This window comes from Cervus canadensis, chromosome X, assembly GCF_019320065.1.
Source record: "Cervus canadensis isolate Bull #8, Minnesota chromosome X, ASM1932006v1, whole genome shotgun sequence".
Taxonomy (NCBI): Eukaryota; Metazoa; Chordata; class Mammalia; order Artiodactyla; family Cervidae; genus Cervus; species Cervus canadensis.
In genome coordinates, this window is record NC_057419.1 from 25388671 (window position 1) to 25414971 (window position 26301).

The 26301-nt window shown below is 36.9% G+C and overlaps 1 long non-coding RNA gene across 1 annotated transcript in view; it reads right to left on the reverse strand.

Annotated features, from left to right (window-relative positions):
- Positions 1-26301, reverse strand: part of LOC122435260 — a 63884-nt gene that overhangs the window by 11476 nt on the left and 26107 nt on the right. The window contains exon 2 of the long non-coding RNA XR_006267624.1: positions 6819-6998. This is a non-coding gene — a long non-coding RNA (uncharacterized LOC122435260). The remainder of the gene's footprint in view (positions 1-6818; positions 6999-26301) is intronic.

Genomic DNA, 26301 nt, shown 5'->3' on the forward strand with positions numbered 1-26301 from the left:
ACAATCTTGATTCCAGCTTGTGCTTCATCCAGTCCAACATTTCTCATGATATACTCTGCATATAAGTTAAATAAACAGGGTGACTCTATACAGCCTTGACGTACTCCTTTCCCGATTTGGAACTGGTCTGTTGTTCCATGTACAGTTCTAACTGTTGCTTCTTGACCTGCATACAGATTTCTCAGAAGGCAGGTCAGGTGGTCTAGTATTCCCATTTCTTTAAGAATTTTCCACAGTTTGTTGTGATCCACACAGTCAAAGGCTTTGGCATAGTCAATAAAGCAGAAGTAGATATTTTTCTAGAACTCTCTTGCTTTTTCGATGATCAAATGGATGTTGGCAATTTATCTCTGGTTCCTCTGCTTTTTCTAAAATGAGCTTAAACATCTGGAAGTTCATGGTTCACGTACTGTTGAAGCCTGGCTTGGAGAATTTTGAGCGTAAGTCATATAAGTCACACTAAAAGAGATCAATGTTTGTTTCCTAAAACCAAGGAGGTCATCATCACAGTACAGCTACTAAAACTAGCCTACTAATTTGAACTAGGGCTACTAAAAGTAGCAGAATGCTACCACAAAATATGCCACTCTGGCATAAGGTTAATTTTCTCCTGAATATCATTGAGAAGAGGTGTATATGTGGAAAAGCTTTCTGTCCTCCACCCTTTGCCTAAAAGCCAGAGATAAATTTGTAAATGTGTCCCCCATCCCCTCTATGAGGAAGGACAGAAGTTAATCACAGGAGACAGCTCAAGACCCTTATCAGTCTGGAGATGGGACCAGAAGGCACTACATAACAAACTTTCCAAACTAACCCTTATGTTCACTAGTTTCATTCAACTTCCTACAATTTGCCACCCTAGAAGTTCAAAGTGCTTCTCTTTTCTCATGTCCCTTCTCTAAAAATGTTTTGTTCTTTTGTAAAGATGCCATATAATCCCATGTTTTTGAGGTTCTTGTGTTAATAAACTTCTTTTTCTCTCATTAAAAAAAGACAGTTGTAGTTCTGGCATAAAGACAGACATAAATCAGTGAAACCCAGAAATAAACCCACACATCTATGGTCAACTGAGTTTTGCCAAGGGCACCAAGACCATTCAATGGGGAAAAGAATAGCCTTTTCATTAATAAAATATAATCAATATAGAATATCAATATATTTTATAGAATAACTGCATATCCACAGACAAAAGAATGAGCTTGGATTCTGTACTTCACATCACATATAAAAATTAACTCAAATGGATCAAAGACTTAAATGTAAGTGCTAAATGATGAAACATTTTAGAAGAAAACAATCTTTATAACCTTGGGTTAGGCATCCATTTCTTATATATGACATCAAAACCCAAGGAACCAAAGGAAAAATAGACAAATTGGACTTTAATAATATTAAAAACTTTTCTGTTTTAAAGGAAAGCATCAAAAGTGAAGAGACCAATAGCATCAAAAATAATACAATACTTGGGAATAAACTGAATCATGGAGGCAAAAGATATGTACACTGAAAACTATAAGACATTGATTAAATAAATTGAAGACACAAATAAATGTTAAGATATCCTGTGTTAATGGATCATAAAATTAGTACTAAAATTTCCATACTACCTAAACCATCTATAGATTCAATTCAATCTCTATCAAAATTACAATGGCATATTTTATAGAAATAGAAAAAGTACAACTGAAAAAAAAAAAACCCTAAATTTTATGTGGAACCACAAAAGACCATGAATGACCAAAGCAATCCTTAGCAAGAAGAACAAAGCTGGAGGCATCATCCTATTTTCTGATTTCAAATCCTACTACAAATCTATAGTAATCACAACAGTATGGTACTGGTATAAACCAGACACAAAGACCAATAAAACAGCATTGAGAGCCCATAAATAAACCCACGTTTATATGGCCAACTAATATCTGACAAGGGAAGTAAGAATACTCAATGGCGAAAAGATAGTCTCTTCAATAAATGGTACCAGGAAAACTGTATATCCACATGCAAAAGAATGAAACTGGACGCCCTGTATTACACCATGCAGTAATTAGCCTCCAACTAATAAAAATAAATGAATAAAATAAAATAAAATAGTAAATTATTATGCTAAAAAAATTAACTAGAAGTGTATTAAAGGCTTAAATATAAGGCCTGAAACCATACACCTCCTAGAAGAAAACACAGGAAAAAACTGCCTTCACATGGATCTTGACAACAATCTTCTGGATATGACACCTAAAGCACAGGCAACAAAAGAAAAAACAAGTGAGACTACTGCATCGAACTAAAAAGCTTCTGCACATTAAAAGAAACCACAAATAGAATGAAAAGGCAACCTACAAAGTGGGAGAAAACAACTTGTAAACCATCTTTCTGATAAGGAGTTAATATCTAAAATATATAACTCATACAATTCAGTAGGAGAAATACAAATAATCTAATTAAAATATGCCAAGGACCTGGATAGATGTTTTTCTAAATAAATTATTAAATGGCCAACAGCTCCACAAAGAAGTACTCAATGTCACTATCAGGAGAATACAAATCGAAACTACACGGTGCTATCACCTCATGCCTGTTATAATGGTAACTATCAAAAAGACCAGAGATAACAAATGCTGAGAGGTATGTGGGAAAAGAGAACCTGTGTACTGTTGGTGTGATTGTAAATAGGTACGCCACTATGGAAGATAGTATGGAGATTCTTCAAAGAATTAAAAATAGAACTCCCATATTATGCAGCAATTTAACTTCTAGGTGTATATCAGAAGGAAACAGAATCACCGTGTTCCTATGTCAGCATGTTCACTGCAGTCTTATTTACTAGCCAAGACATGAAAATAATCTAAATGTCCATCAACAGGTGAATGGGTAAAGGAGATGGTGAAGGTGGTCCAATAGCCCAAACTTTCAGTTATAAAATGAATGAGTTCTGGGGATCTAATCTATGGAATGACGATGTTAGTTAACATTACTGTATGGTATACTTGAAAGTTATTAAGAGAGTATATCTTAAAAATTCTTACCACACACAGAGAAGGAAACTAATTATGTGAGGTGATAGGTATGTTAACTAACCTTTTTGTGTTATTAATTTCACAGTATATATGGATGTCAAATCATCACATTTTATACTATAAACTCATACAATGTTCTCTGTCAAATATATCTCAATTAACTTAGAAAAATAAAGTGAAAAGACAACCCATACAGTGAGAGAAATATTTGCAAGTTATTTATCTGTTCAGCATCTAGAATCCAGAATATAAAGAGAACTCTTATAACTGAAAATAAAAAAAATAACCCAATTAAAAATGGCAGAGGACTTGAATACACATTTTTCTAAAGATGATACACAGATGGCAAATCAAATCATTGAAGTGTGAAGTGAAAGTTGCTCAGGCATGTCCAACTCTTTGCGACCCCATGGACTGTAGCCTTCTAGGCTCCTCTGTCTATGGAATTCTCCATGCAAGAATACTGGAGTGAGTAGCCTTTACCTTCTCCAGGGGATCTTCCCAACGCAGGGATTGAATGCCGCGTTGTAGGCAGATTCTTTACTCGGATACTGTCTGAGTCATCAGGGAAGCCTAATTAATCATTAGGGAACTGCAAATCAAGACTACAATGGGATGCCAACTCACACACATTAGGATAGCAATAATAATAATGGGAGAGAGTCTGAAAAAGAATACACACACACACACACACAGAAACACACATATAAAACACTTTGCTGTACACTTGAAACTAACAATATTATAAATCAACTATACTTCAATAAAATAATAGTAATAAATAACAGAAAATACATGTGCTGGTGAGGATTTGGAGAAATTGGAACTCTCGTGCATTGCTGGTGGACCCAGGAACAGAGGAACAAGCCATGCATACCTGGACATCTGACTTAGAAAACTGTGAAATAAGAAATTTATGTTAAGTCACTAAATTTGTGATAATATGATATGGTGGCAGTAGAAACAGTAATGCTACAAGCAATACTACACAAGTAATACTACAAATAATGAACACAGTAATACTGCAAGACTATCGAGGCTAGGTTGTAAAAAGCAGAAAGGAAGTACAGTTTCAACCTGGCATGTTTTTCTCTGGGCTCATACCTTTGGAACCCTCAGCAACCATGTAAGAAGCATGGCTGATCTGAAGCCACCATGCTGGAGAGACCACATAGACATAGAGATGTCTGAGCTGTTCTTTGCCTAAGCTGCTTGAGTCTTCCAGTTTTAGGTGGCAGGCATCTCAGAGGATGCTTTTGATAATGATTTAGACTCAGCTACCATGGGACTGAGAGGCTCCTCGTAAGTACCATTTAGCTTGGCCTTATCAACGTCCGTAACTATGAGATGATGATGATACACTGATAATTTTTTTTTTTGTTTTGTTTTTTGGCTGCACTGCATGGCTTACAATATTTTACTTTCTTACCCAGAGATTGAACCTGGGCCCCCCAGCAGTAGAAGCTTGGAATGCTAACCATTAGACACTGTGGAATTCCCACAATGATTATTGTTTTATGAAGCTAAGTTTGTAGTGACATTATGCATCCACAAAAACATCCAAACACTTATTTAGCTTTTTGTCCCTCCACAAAGAGAGGCAATCAAAAACTTTCTCTGTATGAAAGAAGGAGGAGTTGAATCACAGAGTAGACCAAAAATCTGAGAAAGAGGTACTGATATAGGCCTTCATCCTTATTTCTCTGGTAGGGCTAAGGGAAAATCATTTCTCTGTTAATATCTGTGATTCACTTTTCATCTAAAGAAGAAATTGGCAAATTTTTACATAAAGGGTAAGATAGTAAATAGGCTTCTCAGGCCAAGAAGCAAAATCAAGGCTATGATGTAGCAGCTTACATTTACCGCTTAAGATATAATCCTTTACTTTTACTGCCTAAATAGTATGTGTTATGCCTTTATATTTTGCATTTTTGCTTCCAAATATCCTGCTAAAGGCAGGTTGCTCTTCAGTGAAGGCTGTGTTTCTAGTGAAATGTGAGTGCATTTGATTCTGTAGACAAGGGTTGTGTGGGCTGTGATTTTAGCCATTTCAGTGGGTGGCCTGCTTGTCTCTGCACTTGTCTTCTTTGACTTAAAAGTTGCCAGACACCTTGACTCAAGCTGAGCAGAACAATGCTAAATTGAATTTGAAATAGAAATGTTGGATTTTTCCAGAGCTTTCCCAATACTTTTGCACATGATGTCATTTCAAGTGTAGCAGAAAGAAAACTAGGTCTCAAGCTATGAGATTTGAATACGAGGCATTCTCTAGTTGCAGTGCAATGACTATGACAGTTAACATCTCTGAGCCTCAGTTTCTGTGAGCTGATGGGATTAATATCTTCTTGCTTGCTTACAATGAGTGGCTGAAGTTTAAATGAGATAAAATTTATGAAGGTGAATTGTAGCTTCAAAGTGCAAGGCACCTGTTAATGTTATTGATGTGCCTGTTACAAAGCATTTGGTCTTCCTTTCTCTCCATATCTCTCCCTCCCCCTTTGTTGTTGTTTTTTCCATTTATTTTTATTAGTTGGAAGCTAATTACTTTACAATATTGTAGTGGTTTTTGCCATGCATTGACATGAATCAGCCATGGATTTACATGTATTCCCCATCCCGATCCCCCCTCCCACCTCCCTCTCTACCCGATCCCTCTGGGTCTTCCCAATGCACCAGGCCCGAGCACTTGTCTCATGCATCCAGCCTGGGCTGGTGATCTGTTTCACCCTTGATAATATACATGTTTTGATGCTGTTCTCTCTAAACATCCCACCCTCGCCTTCTCCCACAGAGTCCAAAAGTCTGTTATGTACATCTGTGTTTCTTTTCCTTTGTTGTTTCTTGAAATCTTCACTGTTTTTTGTTCTGCTTGGATCTTTGCTTAACTGATAATTTTTGTGGTGGATCATTCAGTATGCCCTCCTCTGCAAAAGACAGCATCTCCTGTGGTGGACACTGTGGACATAATGGCACATGACTGTGGGAGGTATACCTCTGGGAGCTTATGTTAGCCTTTTATCTATAAACTCATTATTTCTCAAATAGTTAAGAATGCTTGGTGCTGCAGATAAAGTAGTGGATGAGACAGACATGGTAATAGACCTTACATAGATCTTACATGCTAATGGAGAGTGTTTTAGTTTCCTATTGCTGTCGTAACAAGTTATCACAAACTTACTGGCTTAAAGAAACACCAACTTATCTTCCAGTTTGCAGGTCAGAAGTCTGGATCCAGAGGGCTGCATTCCTTCTGGAGGTACCATTGTGTGTTAGTTGCTCAACTATGTCTGATTCTTTGCGACCCCATGGACTGTAGCCCACCAGGCTCCTCTGTCCATGGGATTTCCCAAGCGAGAATACCAGAGTGGGTAGCCATTCTCTCCTCCAGGGGATCTTCCTGACCCAGGGATGGAGCCTGGGTCTCCTGCATTGCAGGCAGATTCTTTACCAAAGTCTCTATTTTCTTGCACTTTCTTGCTTCTAGAGGATGCCTCCATGCCATGACTCATGTCCCTTTTCCTCTATCTTCAAAGCCAGGGATTTTTTCCTGAATGAGTAGAAGAGAAAACGTTCTCTACTACTATAGCAATTGTCCAGTTCCAACCAGAGAAAATTCACTTGGGTGGTAAAGTAGCACACTGCTCACAGTGCTTCATTTTTCTCCTTATATATCCACATACTTGCCCTGGATTCCTGGTGAACTGAGTCTACTTCCTCAACTCTTGATTTTGGGCTTAGCCATGTGACTTGTTTTAGCCAAGAAAGTGTTAACAATTCTGACACAAGCACAGGCTATGAACTTACTTGCATAGTTGGGTTTAGCCTCTTGCATTCCTGTGATTGCCATGAGAACAGCCTATCCTGTGTCCACTGGTCCAAGGAGAGTGTGGAGACATGTGGTAACGAAGTGAATCCAATCCAGAGGCTGACACTTGAGCCTGAAGTCCATCCTAGCCCAGCTGAAGTTATTGCCAATCTGCAGGTCTGTTTTAAGACACGGAATTTTGAGTTAATTTGTTACTCACCATTATGGAAGCACCGCTGACTCATACAAGCAGAAATGCAAGAAGGATTTCTCCTTTTTTGGGAGCACTGTGTACATCAGCCTCCATTGTTTTTCCAAGCTCCCTCTGGATTTTACTTTTAATGTCAGGGAGACCAGACAGGAATTATTTACTTTCAAGGCAGTTTCTGTTAGTAGTTTTAAGAATAGGGAGACCTTCAAAGTCTAAGGATTTGTGTAACAGAAATTGCATGGCTCAGTGAGCAAGGCAGCTGAGTGGAATCCTTCACTTTAACAAGGTCTATTTCTAGCTTCAATGACGCAAATTTCTCCTTCATGAACTCACCATCTTTCAAGCCTTGTTACCAGGAAAGCAAGGGCAATCACTACCTAGTCTTCCTTTTGAACTAAGTGTGATGAAAAACAAAAGATGGCCAAGACCTTTAAAAGCCCACAGTACTTTAAATGTGTGGCTTTTTTTAAGTACCTAGATGGCTGAAAATAAACCTGGCAATACCTCTCAGATGGACAAGCTTAGCCACCTCTCCTGTTGTTTCTCCGCATGGCCAAAGTTGAGTGAATTTTTCTCCCTGTGATTTTTGTTGCCTCCTGAGCATTAATAATGCTGGAATGGCATTGTACTCTCCCCACAGGTGCATCGATTTTCCTGCTTGAATTGATGTAGTCTCACAAAGAGAACACCTCACTGTTATTATCCTTTTCGATGTTCTATTTGCTGGCTTGGCCATTCCACTCAGCTTAACCAAAAGTAGGTTGTGTCTGTGGAAGAAAGGACAGCTTTTCAGAAATGGAAAAATTCTTGAGCTTGAAGCATGAGAACAGGCATCTACACAGATTAAGGGAACCATATTCCATAAATTTAACATAGCAATTGATGAAGTTATCAATGGAACAGCAAACTACAGACTGCAAGGTTTTGAACTCTGCTTGCTTTATGTATGCACAGGGGAAAAAAATCATTTCTTGTGTGTTTGAATCTCGCAACAGAGGCTAAAAATCAAGATTATTGCCTGAATTTCCTCGTTTTGGATGAGGTTGTTACATTCTCTGAGGAAGATTTTAAATTGAAGCAGATAATTACCAACATCCACACAGGGAAGTTTGGTGCATTCCTCTGTGCTCCTGCCACACTTGTTCAGCTCAGTTATATTATGCCTATTTGTGGCATATGCCCAGAAACTTCTCCCCAGGCCAGAGGTCAGATAGGCTATCATAGTCCTCTGAGGACAGGAATAATGGAGCGATTCTTTTCCCTGAAGCTTCAGCATGGCCAAAAGCAAGCAGGATGCATAGCTTAGTTGAATAGGAAGTTTGACTCTATAAGCCATAAAAGTCAAATCAAAGCAGATGGTTAAAGTCACAAGGCCAGAAGCAGATAGTAGCAGGGATTTGGTGCCAGGGAGAAGAGGGATTCACTTCAAGAAATCAGGGAATTATCCCAGGTAATTCTTGGCACAGGCACTATTGTCCAAGCTGCACCTCTATGCCTGTAGGAGTATCTGAAGAAGGAGCCAGCTATAAAAGATAGAGATGAGATGGGACCTATCCTCCAAGTCTGTCTCTCCCACAGACTGTGAGCTCCCTCAGGAAGCCTTTATTTAACTACTCCTTACTCCTGTAATGCTTATTATATAGGAACTAAATAAATTTTGGCAGCATGGAAAACTAATTATCCAGATTCTGTAGATATACAATATTTTTGTTAGTGTAATGATTCAAAGTAACTTAAGTCATACAAAGAGACTATTGGGTTAGGTGAGTTAACTTTCATTTATATGATTAGCTGCAACTTGTATAATAGAAGAACAGAAAGAAAAAACAGAATTAAAAAGGCAAAATGCACAGTTGTTGAAGGAAAAATGCTGGTCATAGCCAGAGTTTTCTGGTAGCAAACTAGGTATATATTTTCAAAAAGGCCATAGTGATTCTCTGGAGTTAGTAAAAACTGTGGCTTCTACTGCTGTGAAAAGAAGATGGACTTAAAAATGTACCCTTTAGGTTCTTTTTAGAGAGAGGCACTTGGAAAGGAGACAACACCATATAAATGCCAAGTCTTATTATTATCATTACTGCCGTGAACACCTCCAAGTCACACACGTGCACACACACACACACACACAAAACATGTTCATAACAGAAGTCTGCTTTGAAGATGAGCTGGTAAAGAAACTTCATTTGAGATATTCCACGTACAAACTGCCTGCATTTAGTGCCATCTCCCTGAAATTCCAAATTACTGTTGTCACCACTGTGTGCAGTAAAAGTTTCAGGTAAATAAAAAGCACAGAGGGAAGAAAAAGTTAAATGCTTATAACATGGTCTAATGACACCAATCTGAGAGCATTGTTTGCTTTCATGGTAAATAATAGCATGAAAATAGCAATATGCATTCCCATTACTGACCACTGTCACCAACCAGCATGGAACACTGGCTCTTTTCTTCTTCCCCTACAATTGTAGAAAACCTGAAATAAATCTTCCACACATGGATGTCCAGGATATTTGGCCTCCAGCTTTTCTAGAACTGCTAAAGTTATCAGGCCCATATTCATCCATACATTTCTAATATGTTTATACACAAGCAGATCTAGAACAGGGATTGCAAACTACAGCCGTTGTCCATATGTAGTCCAAAATGCCTACTTTGCATTTTTGTATGTCTCATGAGCTAAGATTTGTTTCTACATTTCTAGATGGTTGGAAAAAAAGTACAAAGAAGAAGAATATTTCATGACAAAAATTATGTGAAGTTTAAATGTTGATATCCATAAAATTTTATCATAACACACTCATCTATGACTGCTTTTGCACTGTAACATAGGTAGGGAGCTGTGACAGAGATCTTATGACCCACAAAGCCAAAAGTTTTTGCTTTCTGGTTCCTTGAGAAAAAATTTTCCAATTCCTGATCTAGAATATGGTTGTTACTCCCTTTGAAAATTACTTTTTTGCTGAATCATAATGTAATACTTGAATAAAGAGTATGACATTTGAGCTTTCAAATAGGGATTCACTCGGGTGACCATCACATAGAAAAAAAGAAAAAAAAAGATTTCCAGCATCACAGAAAGTCTCTCTCCTAGTCAACATTCCCTCCCAAAGTTATTCATTTTTTTTCTAAAGGTTATTACCATGAATTAATTCTGCCTATTTTGAAATGTATATAAATAAGGTATTATATATTTTTCATCTATTTATTTTTACTCAACATTCTGTACATGAAATTCACTCATGTTGAGGCATGTGGCAGTAGTTTGTCCTGTTGTATGAATACCCTATAATTTATATAGTCTTCTGTTGGTTATTAGGTAGTTCTTAATTTTTTTTAATATTGTGAATATAGCTGCTATGAACATTCTTGTACATGCATTTTGATGAACATATACATTTGATTCTTGAGTAAATACCTAGAATAGAACTTCTGGAATGATGATGCTTTTTTTATAAAGTTGAGCTCCAGTTTGATATGAGCAAGACACATTCAGTAGGATCTTTTAAAGGTATGAAACAAAAGTATTTTTACTTTCGTAGATGCAAACTTAAGTATTTAAGGGGTAAATTCTGAGGTGTTGCTTAAAAGGCTATAGCAAAGGAGAAGGTAAAGGGGAATAGGTTTTTTTAATGCCAAAATATTTATGGTGACTGAAAGTATGTGATAAATTCATTAAGATTCATTCTACTTTCTATTTCTTAATGCATTTGGAAACCTTTACAATAAAAATTAGAAAAAAGTAGAAATGGGTTGAAGTAAATAATGAAGCGGGTGAACTATTACCCAACAATAACGCTGGACATTGAGGAAAGTTTCAACTTCTACAAGTGTGATGAGAGATGCATTTTCTAGTATGTGAAGGAAAAACAAAACTCCAAATTTGTCTCATTTAATATTAAAATAATTACAGATATCTAGCATGAGATGTGAGGACAAAGATACAACTAAATGTATGAAATGCCACACCTGGAAATTACAAAGTATACAGTCTCAGACAATACCTTTACCTTTGTCTATAAAATGGAAATTCTTGAACCCAGTGTTACTATGAGGATTATTAGATAAATAGGTATACGCCTTTTGTTTAGCACCTCGTATTTAGGAAGCACTCAAGAGATTTTGTGTAAGCCTATGTCTATTGTGCATAGACTGAGAGGGAATACAGCATTTGGCAATGTAATATGTCTCTCACTGAGAACAATGAGAGAATATGAACAAAGTATTATTTAAAAAAAACCCTCTATTTGAAGGCACAGGAAATATATCAAGGTACAAGGATTAGATTAGTGGCCCTAGGATCCTATGGAGAAGAAAAATCAGAGAAGTGAGCCTGGAAGTTGGCATTGCTTTGTACCTCAAGGTGTTTGACAATTCCAAAAGCATTTGCTGATAGGCAAATAAGTGGGACAGAGCTTTCAATAGACTCAGAGGCATCCTGGGGTGAATCCTAATATATACTCCAGGATTACTGTTGGAACCCTAAAAGCAACTAAATATATAAAGCAAATATTAACAGATCTAAAGGGAGAACTAGACAGCAACATGAAAATAGTACAGGACTTTACTACCCCACTCACATCAATGGACAGATCACCCAAACAGAAAATCAATAAAGAAACATCAGCCTTAAATGACATGTTATACCAGACAAACCTAGCAGGTATATATACACAACATTCCATCCAAAGGCAACAGAATACACATTCTTCTTAAGTGCACATTGAACATTCCCCAAGATAGCTATGTTAGGCCACAAAACAAGTCTGTATGAAACTAGAAATCAATTACAAGAAGAAAACTGGAAAATTCACAAATGTATGAAGATTAAATGATATGCTACTGAACAACCCAAGGGTAAACAAAGAACTCAAAAGAAATATTCAAAAAGGCCTTGAGACAAATAAAAATGGAAATACAATACACCAAAACTTACAGCATGCAGCAAAAGCAGTTCTAAAAGGGAAGTTCATAGTGATAAATGTCTGCCTAAAGAAACAAGAAGGATCTGAAAATAAACAACCTAACTTTACACCTCAAGGAACTAGGAAAGAACAAATGAAGCCCAGAGTCGGTAGACGGAAGGATATAACAAAGATAAGAGAATTAAATGAATAGAATCTAAAAAGAAAAGATCAATAAAACCAAGAGCTGGTTCTGAAAAAAGATAAACAAAAAAAGAGGGCTCAAATAATTAAGGTCAGAAATGAAACATGATACCACAGACATAAAGAACATCATTAAGAGACTGCTAAGCATACTTACATGCCAGTAAACTGGAGAAATTAGAAGAAATTAATAAACTATAAATATACAACTGAAAGAATGAATCATGAATAAATAGAGAACAGACCAATCACTAGTAAAGAGTCTGAATCAGTAATCAAAAACCTCCCAACAAACAAAAATCCAGAACTAGATGGATTCACTGGTGAATTCTACATTCAAAGAATTAACACCAGTCCTTATCAAACTCTTCCAAAAAACAGCAAAAAAGAAACACTTCCAAACTCATTTTATGAGGCCAACATTACTCTGATACCCATACCAAAGACACCACAAGAAAGAAAATTGCAAGCCAATATCCCTGATGAACATAGATGCAAAAATACTCAACAAAATATCTGTAAACCAAATTCAATAGTATATTAAATGGATTATACACCATCATCAAATGGGATTCATCCCAGTGATGCAGGATGGTTCAATGTCTGCTAAACAAAGTGATATAACACATTGCACAATACATAAACATCACATGATCATTTCAACAGATGCAAAGAAAACATTTGACAAAATTCAACATCCATTTATGATAAAAACTCACAACAAAGTGGGTATCAAGGGAATGTACCTCAACATAACAAAGACTATATATGTCAAGCCCAGCTAACATCATATTCAATGTTGAAAAGCTGAAAGCTTTTCTTCTCAAATCAGGAGCAGGCCAAAGATGCCCACTCTCACCATTTGTATTTAACATAGTACTGGAAGTCCTAGCCACAAGAGTTAGGTAAAGAAAAGAAAGCAAAGGCACACAAACTGTAGAGGAGGAAGTAAAACTGTCATTATTTGTGGACAACATAATTTTATATATTGAAAACTAAATACTCCACCAAAAACATGTTAGAACTAACAAAAAAAATTCAGTAAAATTGCAGGACACAAAATAAATATACAAAAATCCATTGTGTTTCTATACACTAATAAGCAACTATCAGAAAGTAAAATTAACAAAACAATCCCATTTATAATTGCATCAAAGAGAATAAAATGCCTAATCATTTCTCACAGAATTAGAACAAAAAATTTCACCATTTGTATGGAAACACAAAAGACCTCAAATAGTCAAAGCAATCTAGAGAGAAAGGAGAATGGAGCTGGAGGAATCAACCTTCCTGACTTTAGACTAAACTACAACGCTACAGTCATCAAGACAGTATGGTACTGGCACAAAAACAGAAATACAGACCAATGGAACAATATGGAAAGCCCAGAGATAAACCCACACACCTATTGGCATCTTATCTTTGAAAAAGGAGGCAAGAATATACAGTGGGGAAAAGACAGTCTCTTCCATAAGTGGTGCTGGGAAAACTGGATAGTTGCATGTAAAAGTATGAAATTAGAACACTTCCTAACACCATACACAAATATAAACTCAAAATGGATTAAAGACCTAAATGTGAAACCAGAAACTATAAACTCTTAGAGGAAAACATAGGCAGAACACTGTATGCCATAACTCACAGCAAGATCCTCTATGACCCACCTACCAGAGTAACAGAAATAAAAACAAAATAAACAAGTGGGACCTAATTAAACTTAAAAGATTTTGCACAGCAAAGGAAACTATAAACAAGGTGAAAAGACAACTCTCAGAATGGGAGAAAATAATAGCAAATGAAATAACTGACAAAGGGTTAATTTCCAAAATATTCAAGCAGGTTGTACAACTTAATACCAGAAAAACAAACAATGCAATCAAAAAGTGGGCAAAAGACCTAAACAGACATTTCTCCAAAGAAGACATACAGATGCTTAATAAACACATGAAAAGATGCTCAACATCATTCATTATTAAACAAACACATATCAAAACTACAATGAGATATTACTTCACACCAGAATGGGCATCATCAAAAAATCCCAAAACAATAAATGCTGGAGAGGGTGTGTTAGAAAGGGAACCTTCTTACGTTGTTGGTGGGAATGTAAATTGATACAGCCATTATGGAAGACAGTATGGAGATTCCTTAAAAAGATAGGAATAAACCTACCACATGACCCAGCAATCCCACTCCTAGGCATATACCCTGAGGAAACCAAAATTGAAAAAGACACACGTACCACAATGTTCACTGTAGCACTATTTACAATAGCTAGGACATGCAAACAACCTAAATGTCCATCGACAGATGAATGGATAAAGAAGCTGTGGTATACACACACACACACACACATATATATAAATATATATAATGGAATATTATGAAGCCATAAAAAGGAGCCCATTTAAGTCAGTTCTAATGAGGCTCCAGGTAGGAATTCTAATAGGTGCTAACCTAGAGGCTATTACACAGAGTGAAGTAAGTCAGAAACAGAAAAATATTGTATATTAATGCATATATATGGAATCTAGAAAGATGATACTTATGAATCTATTTGCAAGGCAGCAATGGAAACACAGTCATAGAGAACAGACTTACAGACACGGGCGGGGGGGACGAAGGAGAGGGTTGGAAGAATGGAGAGCGTAGCGTGGAAACATACCCACTGCCATATGTAACATAAATAGCAAATGGGAATTTTCTGTATGACTCAGGTAACTCAAACTGGGGCTCTGTAACAACCTAGAGGAGTAAGGGGTAGAGGTGGGAGGGGGTTTCAAGAGTGAGGGGACATATGTATACCTATGGCTGATTCATGTTGATGTATGGCAGAAACCAGCACAATATTGTAATTATCCTTCAAGGAAAAAAATCAGTAATTTTTTTAAAAGAGAATAAAATGCCTAGAAATAAATTTATCCAAGGAGGTCAAAGACCTGTACATGAAAACTGTAAGACACGAATGGAAGAAACTGAAGAAGATACAAATAAATGGAGAGAAATTCCATGCTCATGGATTAGAAGAATTAATATTGTTTAAATGTCCATACCACCAAAAGAAATCTACAGATTAAGTGCCCTCCTTATCAAAATTCCAAAGGCATTTTTCACAGAAATAGAACAAACAGTCCTAAAGTATGTAGGGAACTACAAAGGACCCTGAATAGCCAAAACGGTCTTGAGAAATAAGAACAAAGACTGATTCATGTTGATGTGTGGCAAAAACCATCACAATATTGTAATGTAATTATCCTCCAATTAAAATAAATAACTTTTTTAAAAGTGAAAAAAAAAATAAGAACAAAGATGGAGGCATCATGCTTCCTGATTTCAAATTATATCACAAAACTATAATAATGAAAACAGTATGTTACTGGCATAAAAACAAACACAAAGATCACTGAACAGAAAAAATAGCCCAGAAATAAAACCATGCATATAGATCAATTAGTTTAGAGCAAAGGAGGCAAGAATATACAATGGGGAAAGGACAGTTTCTTCAATAAATGATGTTGGGAAAACTGGACAGCCACACACATGCAAAAGAATGAAACTTGACCACTTTCTTGCACCACACACAAAAATTAAGTCAAAATGGACTGAAGACTTGAATGTAAGTCTTGAAACCATACAAGTCTTAGAAGAAAACACAGGTGGTAAGCTCCTTGACATTGATCTTAGTGATGATTTTTCAGATATGACTCCAAAAACAAAGGCAACAAAAGCAAAAATAAACAACTGGTAGTCACCAAACTAAAAACCATCTACACAGCAAAGGAAGTCATCAACAAAATGAAAAGGCAACCTATTGAATAGAAGAAAATATTTGCAAGTCTTATATTTGACATTTATATTCTTTATCCAAACTGTATAAAGAATTCATATAGCTCAATAATAAAAAAAATCTGATTAAAATGGGCATAAGATATGAATAGACATTTTTCCAAAGAAGACATGCAGTAGATTGGCCAAAAAGTTCATTCAGATTTTTTCGTAAAATGGCACAGAAAAACCCAAATGAACCTTTTGGCCAACTCAATAGATATCCAACCTGTACATGAAAAAATGTTCAACATAACCAACCATCAGGCAAATGCAAATCAAAACCATGATGAGATATCACCTCACACCTGTCAGAATGGTTATTATCAAACAGACAAGAAGTAACAAGTGTCTGCTAGGATGTGAAGAAAAGGGAACCTCTGTGGACCACTGATGGGAATGTAAACTGGTACAGCCACTATGGAAAACAGTATAGAGGTTCCTCAAAAAATTAAAAATAGAACCACTATATGACTTAGCAATTCCACTTCTGGGTATTTATCTGAAGAAAATGAAAACACTAATTTAAAAAATAATCTGCACCCCCATATTCACATATTCATGGCAGCAATATTTACAATAGCCAAGATAGAAACAACTGAAGTATCCATCAGTGCATGATTGGATAAAGAATGGATAAAGAAAAGTGATACACACACACACAGATAACATGCATATATACATACATACAATGAAACATTATTCAACCATAAAAAAGATTGGGATCTTGCCATTTGTGACATGGATGGACCTTGAAGGCATTATGCTGATTAAGGTCAAACAGAGAAAGACAAATATCATGTGATTTCACTTATATGTGGAATCTGAAAAAAGAAACAATAGCAGCAAAAACTAAACCCAAGCTCATAACTGATAAATACAGATATGACTGGTGGTTGCCAGAGCAGGTAGGTGGGAGAAATGGGCCAACTGTTATTTTTTGTTTGTTTGTTTGCTTGCTTAAATGAAAAGACAAAGGAACAGAAAAACAGGCAAGAGACTTAAATAGGCATTTCATAAAATATGATATTGAAATGCTAAACTAACTTTAAAGAGGGAAACTAAACATCTAAAGACTTACCAAAATGGCTAAAATTAAAAAAAAAAAACAAACCCTCTAAACTTATCTAATAATGTAGGCAAGAATGTGGATCAAGGAGAAATGTGTATCCTACTGGTGGGAGGTTTAACTGATTCAATGAAAACTTTGTCAGTGTTTACCAAAACTGAACACATGCATATCCCAAGACTCCAAAATTCCACTCTGAGGCATGTCACCAATAGAAATGTATACATATTTGTACCAGACCTGTTCAGAAGTGTTTTAGCAGCTTTATTTGAAATGACTAGGAAATAGGTGGAAAAATACCATTAAATTTGCATCAAGTATAGAATAGGTAAATAATATTATTGCCTGAAAGAAGTTAGCACTAAAGAATAGATACTGTATGATTTTTTTTTCATAAAGTTCAAGAAGAAGCAAAACTAATGTGTGTTCTTGGAATTCAGGATAGTGGTAACATTTGGGAGATAAATGGATCCTGATTGAGAGGAGGCAAGATAGTGTGGCTTTTTGGAGGCTGATAATTTGCTGTCTTGATCTGAGTGATGGTTGCTTGGTGTGTTCAATTTTGTAATAAATAACTGAGCTATATATTTCTGATTTGGGATATGTGATATACTTCTAAAAGAGTTTAAAAAATAGTTTATTATAAAATGAAGAAGTAAATAGTCATCTGTATTTTGTCATGCTTTCCTTTTTGGCAACCACAGTGATATTCATGTTTTTTTTTTTATATTTACGTGCCAATAATTATACATCTTAGTGACAAAACATTTCAAAACAGGTTGAAATGATTACATGTAAAAATAGTATTTTTTATTATAGTAAAAACACACACATAAGATTTACTCAATTAATAAATGTTTGAGTGTATAGCACAGTAATATTTACTATAGGCACCATGTTGTATAGCAGAGCTCTAGAACATGTGAATATCTTGCATAACGGAAACTGTATACTCATTGAACAGCAACACTCCATTTCCCCTAGCTCCTGGCAGCCACCATAATTCTTCTTCTTCTATGAGTTTTGCTATTTTTGATACCTCATATAAGTAGAATCATTCAGTATTTATCCTTCTGTGACTGACTTATTTCACTTAACACATAAAGGACAGAAACGGTAAGGACTTAACAGAAGCAGAAGAGATTAAGAAGAGGTGGCAAAAATATACAGAAGAACTGTACAAATAAAAGGTCTCAATGACCTGGATAACCACGATGGTGTGGTCACTCACCTAGACCAGACATCCTGAAGTGTGAAGTCAAGTGGGTCTTAGGAAGCATTACTCCAAACAAAGCTAGTCAAAGTGACAGAATTCCAGCTGAGCTATTTCAAATCCTAAAAGATGATGCTGTGAAGTTCAGCATTCAATATGCCAGCAAATTTGGAAAATTCAGCAGTGGCCACAGGACTGGAAAAGGTCAGTTTTCATTTCAATCCCAAAGAAGGGCACTGCCAAAGAATGTTCAAACTACTGAACAACTGCGCTCATTTCAAACGCTAGCAAGGTAATGCTCAAAATCCTTCAAGCTAGGCTTCAATAGTCCATGAACCGAGAACTTCCAGATGTATAAACTGGCTTTAGAAAAGGAAGAGGAACCAGAGTTCAAATTGGCAACATCCACTGGATCATGGAAAAAGCAAGAGAATTCCAGGAAAACATCTACTTCTTCTTCATTGACTATGCTAAAGCCTTTCACTGTGTGGATCACAACAAACTGTGGAAAATTCTTAAAGAGATGGGAATGCCAGACTACCTTACCTGCCTCCTGAGAAACCTGTATGCAGGTCAAGAAGAGCTGCAGTTAGAACTGGACATGGAAAAATAGACTGGTTCAAAATTGGGAAAGGAACACATCAAGGCTGTATATGGTCACCCTGCTTATTTAACTTATATGTAGAGTACATCATGCGAAATGCCATGCTGGATGAAGCACAAGCTGGATTCAAGATTGCTGGGAGAAATATTGACAATCTCAGATATGCAGATGATACCACTGTGATGGCAAAAAGCAAAGAGAGACTAAAGAACCTCTTGATGAAGGTGAAAGAGGAGAGCGAAAAAGCTGCCTTAAAACTCAACGTTCAAAAAACTAAGATCACGGCATCTGGTCCCATCACTTCATTGTAAATAGATGGGGAAAGTGGAAACAGTGACAGATTTTACTTTCTTGGGCTCCAAAATCACTGCAGATGGTGACTGCAGCCATGAAATTAAAAGACGCTTGCTCCTTGGAAGAAAAGCTATGACAAACCTAGACAGCATATTAAAAAGCAGAGACATCACTTTGCCAACAAAGGTCTGTGTAGTCAAAGTTATGGTTTTTCCAGTAGTCATGTACGAATGTCAGAATTGGGTCATAAAGAAGGCTGAGCACTGAAGAATTGACACTTTTGAACTGTGGTGCTGGAGAAGACTCTTGAGAGTCCTTTGGGCTGCAAGGAGAGCCAACCAGTCAATCCTAAAGGAAATTAATCGTGAATATTCATTGTAAGGACTGATGCTGAAGCTGAAGCTCCAATACTTTGGTCACCTGATGTGAGGAGTCTTCTCACTGGAAAAGACCCTGATGCTGGGAAAGACTGAGGGCAAGGGGAGAAGGAGGCAACTGAGGATGAGATGGTTGGATGGCATCACTGACTCAGTGTCCATGAATGTGAGCAAACTCCGGGAGATGGTGAAGTACTGGGATGCCTGGCATGCTGTGGACCATGGGGGTCACAAAATGTCAGACATGACTTAATGACTGAACAACAAAATGTCTTCAAGGTTCATCCATGTTTTGCAATATGATAGGATTTCCTTAGTTTTTAATGCTGAATAATATCACATTGTATACACACACATACACACATACCACATTTATCCATTAACCTCTCAATGGACATTTAGGTTGATTCTACATCTTGGCTATCATGAATAATGCTGCAGTGAACATGGGAGTCCAAATATTTCTTCAGGATCATGATTTCAAATCTTTGGATAAGTACCCAGAGTGGGATTTCTGGATCATATGACAGTTTTATTTTTAATTTTTGAGGATGCTCCATACTGTTTTTCATATTGGCTATACAACGTCACATTCCCACTAACACTGCACAAGGTTTTCAGTTTCTCTACATCCTTTCCAACACTTGTTAATTTTTGATAATGGCCATCTTAACAAGTGTGACATGATATTGCACTGTCATTTTATTTGCATTTCTCTAATGATTATTGGGTTCGATCCCTGGGTTTAGGAAGATCCCCTGGAGAAGGGACAGGCTACCCACTCCAGTATTCTGGCCTGGAGAATTCCATGGACTGTATAGTCCAAGGGGTCGCAAAGAGTTAGACATGACTAAGCGATTTTCACTTCACTTCACTTCAGTGATTATTGAGGTTAAGCACTTTTTCATATACCTGCTTGCTATTTGTATGTCTTCTTTGGAGAAATGTTTATTTAGTTCCTTTACCCATTTTTAATTAAGCTATATTTATTTTTTGCTATTGAGTTGGAAGAGGACCTTGTATTTTGGATGTTAACCTATATCAGATATGATCTACAAGTATTTTTTCCAGTCTGTAGTTTTCCTTTTCACTCTGTTGATTGTTTCCTTAATAATATTTGTTTAATGTATAAAAATGACAGCACTAAATTAGTTTAATTTGGATTTAGTTTTCCTGCAGTTAAACACAGAACTAATTTTCAGCTTATGATTCATAGCTGCCAAAGAGCTCCTTTCACAGAATAGATATGTAATTTAGTTTTTCTATTTTCTATGGATGCATTTGACTGCTTTATCTTCTTTAGAAGTTCTGACTCAGATATGTTTGGACAATTCAATACATTTCTGAGACATAACACAGCCTAATTTTACAAAGCATTCTCTAACTGAGAAATGAGAAAAAGCTGATCTATAATATCCACCTTCATCATAGACTCTTACTGTTTGTAATTTGGGTCCAATCACTGAACACTGTCTGAAATTTTGATTTCTAATTTTCCAAAATTTTCTGAACTCTAATGTAGGATTTTATGATGGTTCTTTGACTTTTATTTTCTCACTCTTTGTAGTCTAGTCTAGGTAAAATAGTTTCTTCTGGTGGGATTGCCATATCTTTTCCTTTTTAATGCTTAAGACTTACATTATTATGGTTTCCTTTTGCTTATAGAATTCAATGATAAATATTAAATTATTATTCATTCTGGGCTCACTAGAATCAGTCACATGTTTCTGGGCCTGCATGGCCACATGTTTGCTTGAGTTATTTATCTATAATTATATTGCTTTTGAGAAAAATAGGAGATGTAATTGGTGACGCTGTTGAAATGACTGTAATTAAAGTAATACATGAGAAAAGGATCCAATTTTGTGGATAGTTGTTTATTCTGCATTTTACCTTTCAAAACAATTAAGTTGTTGTTATACACTTATATGCTCACAGGGAATATTTGCAATATAATTTTAAACTGGGGAAAATTAGTATTTTATATCAGCCTATTAGAGAAACAAGCAAAGAACCTAATCCCCCTCCATTAGATGAGGCAAATGCTGATCTCAGGAGATGGCTACACTATTTTTTTCTCTAATAACCAAGAAACTATGGCAGAACTTCCTGTCATCATTCAAAGGCCTGTCAGGCTACTAGGATTGGTAATTAAAGGGCCATACTTCGGCTTAAGCTTCTCTTACCTATTTAGGTACCTACTGATGATGGCTTAAGTTATACTGTAATCCTGCTCCAACCTCAGCCTATTCCCCACTTCTCTCTGATTACAGGAAATTGCCCTGCCATGGAGATACGTGTATTTGGGTGTCTGGATGGACTTGATTCTGCTATTTTTCAACTTAATGAAAATCCACAATGATATTACATTCTAAATGTCTTTCAGAAAGTTTGGATAATTATTCATTACTGTATCTGAGTAGCTCAGTAGCCTTTAGTTTTCATCTAATTGGTAATGACCTTCAGCCAACTTCCTTCTCTCTCAAATTCCCTAATCACATTTCACAGCAGTACCACCAGACAGTCCTGGAAAAGCCACATGCTGAGATGCCAATGCTGGCTTGAAACACTTAAAGAGAACTGGCTCAGACAAGAAAAAGAACAACCATTCAACCCCTTCAAGTTTATAAAAGGCAATAAATCTGGTAATTCATCTCATTAGACAGTCCAAAAGAATACTTCAAGTTATTTTCTGAAAATAGCAAAGACTATATTTCCAGAAAACCCAAGTCTAGCAGTACTTTGCATTGTTCAATCTCACTTCAGAATAGCAACAATGTTCTATTTTATACATTTCACCTTTAAGTGAGCCTGGTATTATTTTTATTATGATCAATTAATGGAGACATGTAACAAAGTCAGGGCCTATGCCAATCACTATGGAAATGTTGGAAAAGTAACTTAAAGATAGCATTATTCATCAGAAATAAATACAACATTTTCAGAGAATCAGTGGGATTCCAGGGCTTTACTGCCACAAAGCCAAGTCAGTAGATCAGACGTGAAAACAATGTGATCAAGCACCTAAACAATTTATATGTACACTAGATGCTCGGTTTAACGAAGCTGAAACAACCTGACTAACCACCTGAGTGTTTCATATGGCATGGGTCATTAAAGGATTGTATAGAGACTAACTAGATGATGCTAAGATCTACTTTTATTCAGCAAGAATTGTGCATAGTACTGTACATGCTTTGAATTTATATAATGCTCTCTATCATGGCATTTTACAAGAGAAGATGATTTAAAATGTGCCATCTAACTTGCACATAAAAAGAGCATCTCTAAAATGACACCAGTTACTGAAAATATAACAGCAGAGAACTTGTTTCTGGAAAACAAGAATGATTAGAAAACGCTCACTAGAAAGTGCTGTTCTGCAACAAAGGGTTCAGTTGGTAGAGCTCTCTTCTTCATCTGAGGTCTTCCCCTTACTATCTCTTCCCAGTATTGCCTTACTCAGGGCACAGGTGTTTAGGTAAGTTTAGAAGAATGAGAAGGTACTGACATATAATGAAGCATTTTCTTGGAGCATCTGAACCTGTTCTAACAGTTGGCCTAAGACTGGCTCAAAGAAAGTGAAAGAATGCAAGAGAGAAAACCGTTATCCTAAAAAAATTATCCAAACCATCATCCTAAAAAAAAAAATCAAAATAGGGCCTGATCAAAATGGAAATGGACCTTATAAACTTCATCTAAAAGGAAAATATAGCAAAAGTGTACAGATGTGAGTGAGTATTTTGTCTTATTCTCTTGTGCTTTATGGTCCTTTCAGTTTTAACTGCATATTTAAGAATTTCCTCAATTGTGAGACTAGAAAAGATTAAGAGTAGTTATTAAGGATAGTTGAGAAGAGATAAGCTCTTCAGGGAGTAAAGAACATTTTTTTTAAAGTTTATCTTTGGGATGCACATGAATTTTTTTTTTCCTGGAGTCTTTGTAGTTTCAGAGTAGAACAAAGACTGCTGACAACAACTTATAAACAATTCTAGTAATCTTGGACCTTCCTTCACCTCTTAGCTGGACTATAACTAACAGTTTAAAAATCTTCCTGAATAGGAAATAGTTGTCTAATATTTTTGCCTTTGCACATTTTGATCAGTTGCCAGCTGAGAAACCTTTGGGGCAAAACATTTTAAGCTTATCTCTTGGTTCACTAAGGTTACTGGGGGAAGAAAGAAAAGATAGTCTTCAACTTGCTGCTAATTAAAATGATTGTCAAGACTCATCTCCAAGGACCACTCTTTCAGTTATAAAGTGTGTGTAAAAGAAGCACCCCAGGTCATCAGCAAATTGACAAAAGCAAGTCAGAACCAGTGAGGTTTTCTGTTTAAACAGAGCTAGCATACAACAGCCTTGGCTGGGAACCTATTTACAAGGGTTGCATAGATTTTCTTGGGTGAGCAACAGTTTTGAGAAATATCAGGAAAATATTGGTTTCCTTATTTTTTTTAAGGCAGTTATTAGAACTTAGATTTCGCAGGTCTGATCCCAAACTCTGACCTATTTGAATTTTTCATTTAGGGGACTTCAGGTTGATATTTTAGGCAATAACAGTGCCATCACAGATGCAATCAGTGTCCCACTCAAGAGTCAAGGGCATCTTACTACAAGCTTCTGTGTCTCTCTACCAGAGGGCCGTCTCCAGCCCCAGGAGCTTGCTCAAGCTATGCACAGGGCAGGCCTACTCTGGGGACTTTTGCCCATGGGAGCAGTTGTCCATCCATAAATGACAATCAGAAGTGGAAGAAATATACCACGAGTCCCCTTGGCTCTTGGGTGAATCAGCTCAGAGATGTCTTCTCCACTGTTTCCTGAAATTTCTCAGTGGGATTGTGGCCCAGTTGCCCTCAGTGGGAACCTGATCACAATGCAATCTGTCCTGGCTTCATTCCCTTGTCTATCCTATGTCTTCCATGCCTGCTCCATAATTGCTGGAACTACCTCCCAAATAAACTATGTGCATTTAAATCCCTGCTCTGGGTTTGCTGTTGGGAGAACACAACCTAAGACAAGTGCTATTTGCTAAGACAGAGGTACAGAGAGTGTCCAATTTGTATCGATCCAAGTAAGTCACCTGATTTCATTTATGTCCTTACCTTCCTCAGTCATAATCCAAAAAGGAGCCCCCTCGAATATGAGAGTTCTGGTAATTAACCAACACATAGAATGATCACATCTCTGATGTTTAATATTCATCAATGTTTGTGAAAACTGTGAAACCATCTGAATTTTAAAAGAACTCACTTGCAAGCATCTCACCTTACTCAGGATATTGTGATACAGTCACAGGAATTTCTGGAAGTTATGTGACATACCTACTATTTTGGAAACATGATTTGTTCATTGGATACACAGCAGAGCTCAAGTCAATATCTCCCTGACATCTTTCAGCAAAATATGTGCAAAACTTGAGTTTAAAACCAGAATATTTGGTATTTTACCTCCAACTTTACATGTGTTTAACTATTTGGGAAATTATCACTTTTGTTTCAGTTTCAACCAGATGTTTTCCATGGCATTTCAATACTGGGCTTTGAAATATCATTAAACAACGTATAGAAGGCTATTTCCTCAACCCTTCTGAGTCTTTTAAACAAAGGTATGTTCTTTTGAGGGGCTTTTTTGGTGTACTATTGGTAAAGAACCTGCCTGCCAATGCAGAAGATGCAAGAGACGCTGCTTCGATCCCTGGGTCAGGAAGATCCCCTGGAGGAGGGAATGACAACTCACTCCACTTTTCTTGCCTGGAAAACCCCCATGGACAGAGGAGCCTGGTGGGCTACACTCCATGGTGTCTCAGAGTTGGACACGACTTAGTGACTAAGCACACCCCAATATGTATATGTTATTCGCAAACTCTTAATTTATCCCTCATCCCTAACATCTTTTTGATAATCATAAGTTGGTTTTCTAAGTTTGTGAGTGTTTCTGACTGGGTAAGATACTTCATTTGTTTTAGGTGGCTCAGATGGTAAAGCATTTGCCTACAACATGGGAGACCCGGGTCCAATCCCTGGGTCAGGAAGATATCTTGGAGAAGGCAATGGCACCCCACTCCAGTACTCTTGCCTGGACAATCCCATGGATGGAGGAGCCTGGTAGGCTACAGTCCATGGGGTTGCAAAGAATCGGACACAACTGATTTGACTTCACTTCTTCACTTCACTTCTCTGGTGAGTCAGTGGTAGAGAATCTACTTGCCAATTCAGGAGACATGAATTTGATCCCTGATCCGGGAAGACCCCACATGCAACAGAGCAACAGAGCCTGTATACCACAGCTATTGAGCCTGTGCTCTAGAGCCTCGGAGCCACAACTACTGAAGCCTGCGTGCCCTGGAGCCCATGCTCTGCAACAAGAGAAGCCACCACAATGAGAAGCATGCACATCACAGCTAGAGAGGAGCCTGTACTCTCCACCACAAGAGAAAAAGCCTGCACAACAACAAAGACCCAACACAGCCAAAAACAAATAAAATTATATATTTTTTAAAAAAGCATGTTCATTCATCTGCTGATGGGCATCTAGGTTGCTTCCATGTCCTGGCTATTATAATCAGCAGATGAATGGATAAGGAAGCTGTGGTACATATACACCATGGAATTTTACTCAGCCGTCAAAAAGAATTCATTTGAACCAGTCCTAATGAGATGGATGAAACTGGAGCCCCTTATACAGAGTGAAGTAGCCGAAAGATAAGAATCGAGCATACTAACAATGAATATGGATTTAGGAAAGATGGTAAGATAACCCTATATGGCAAACAGAAAAAGAGACA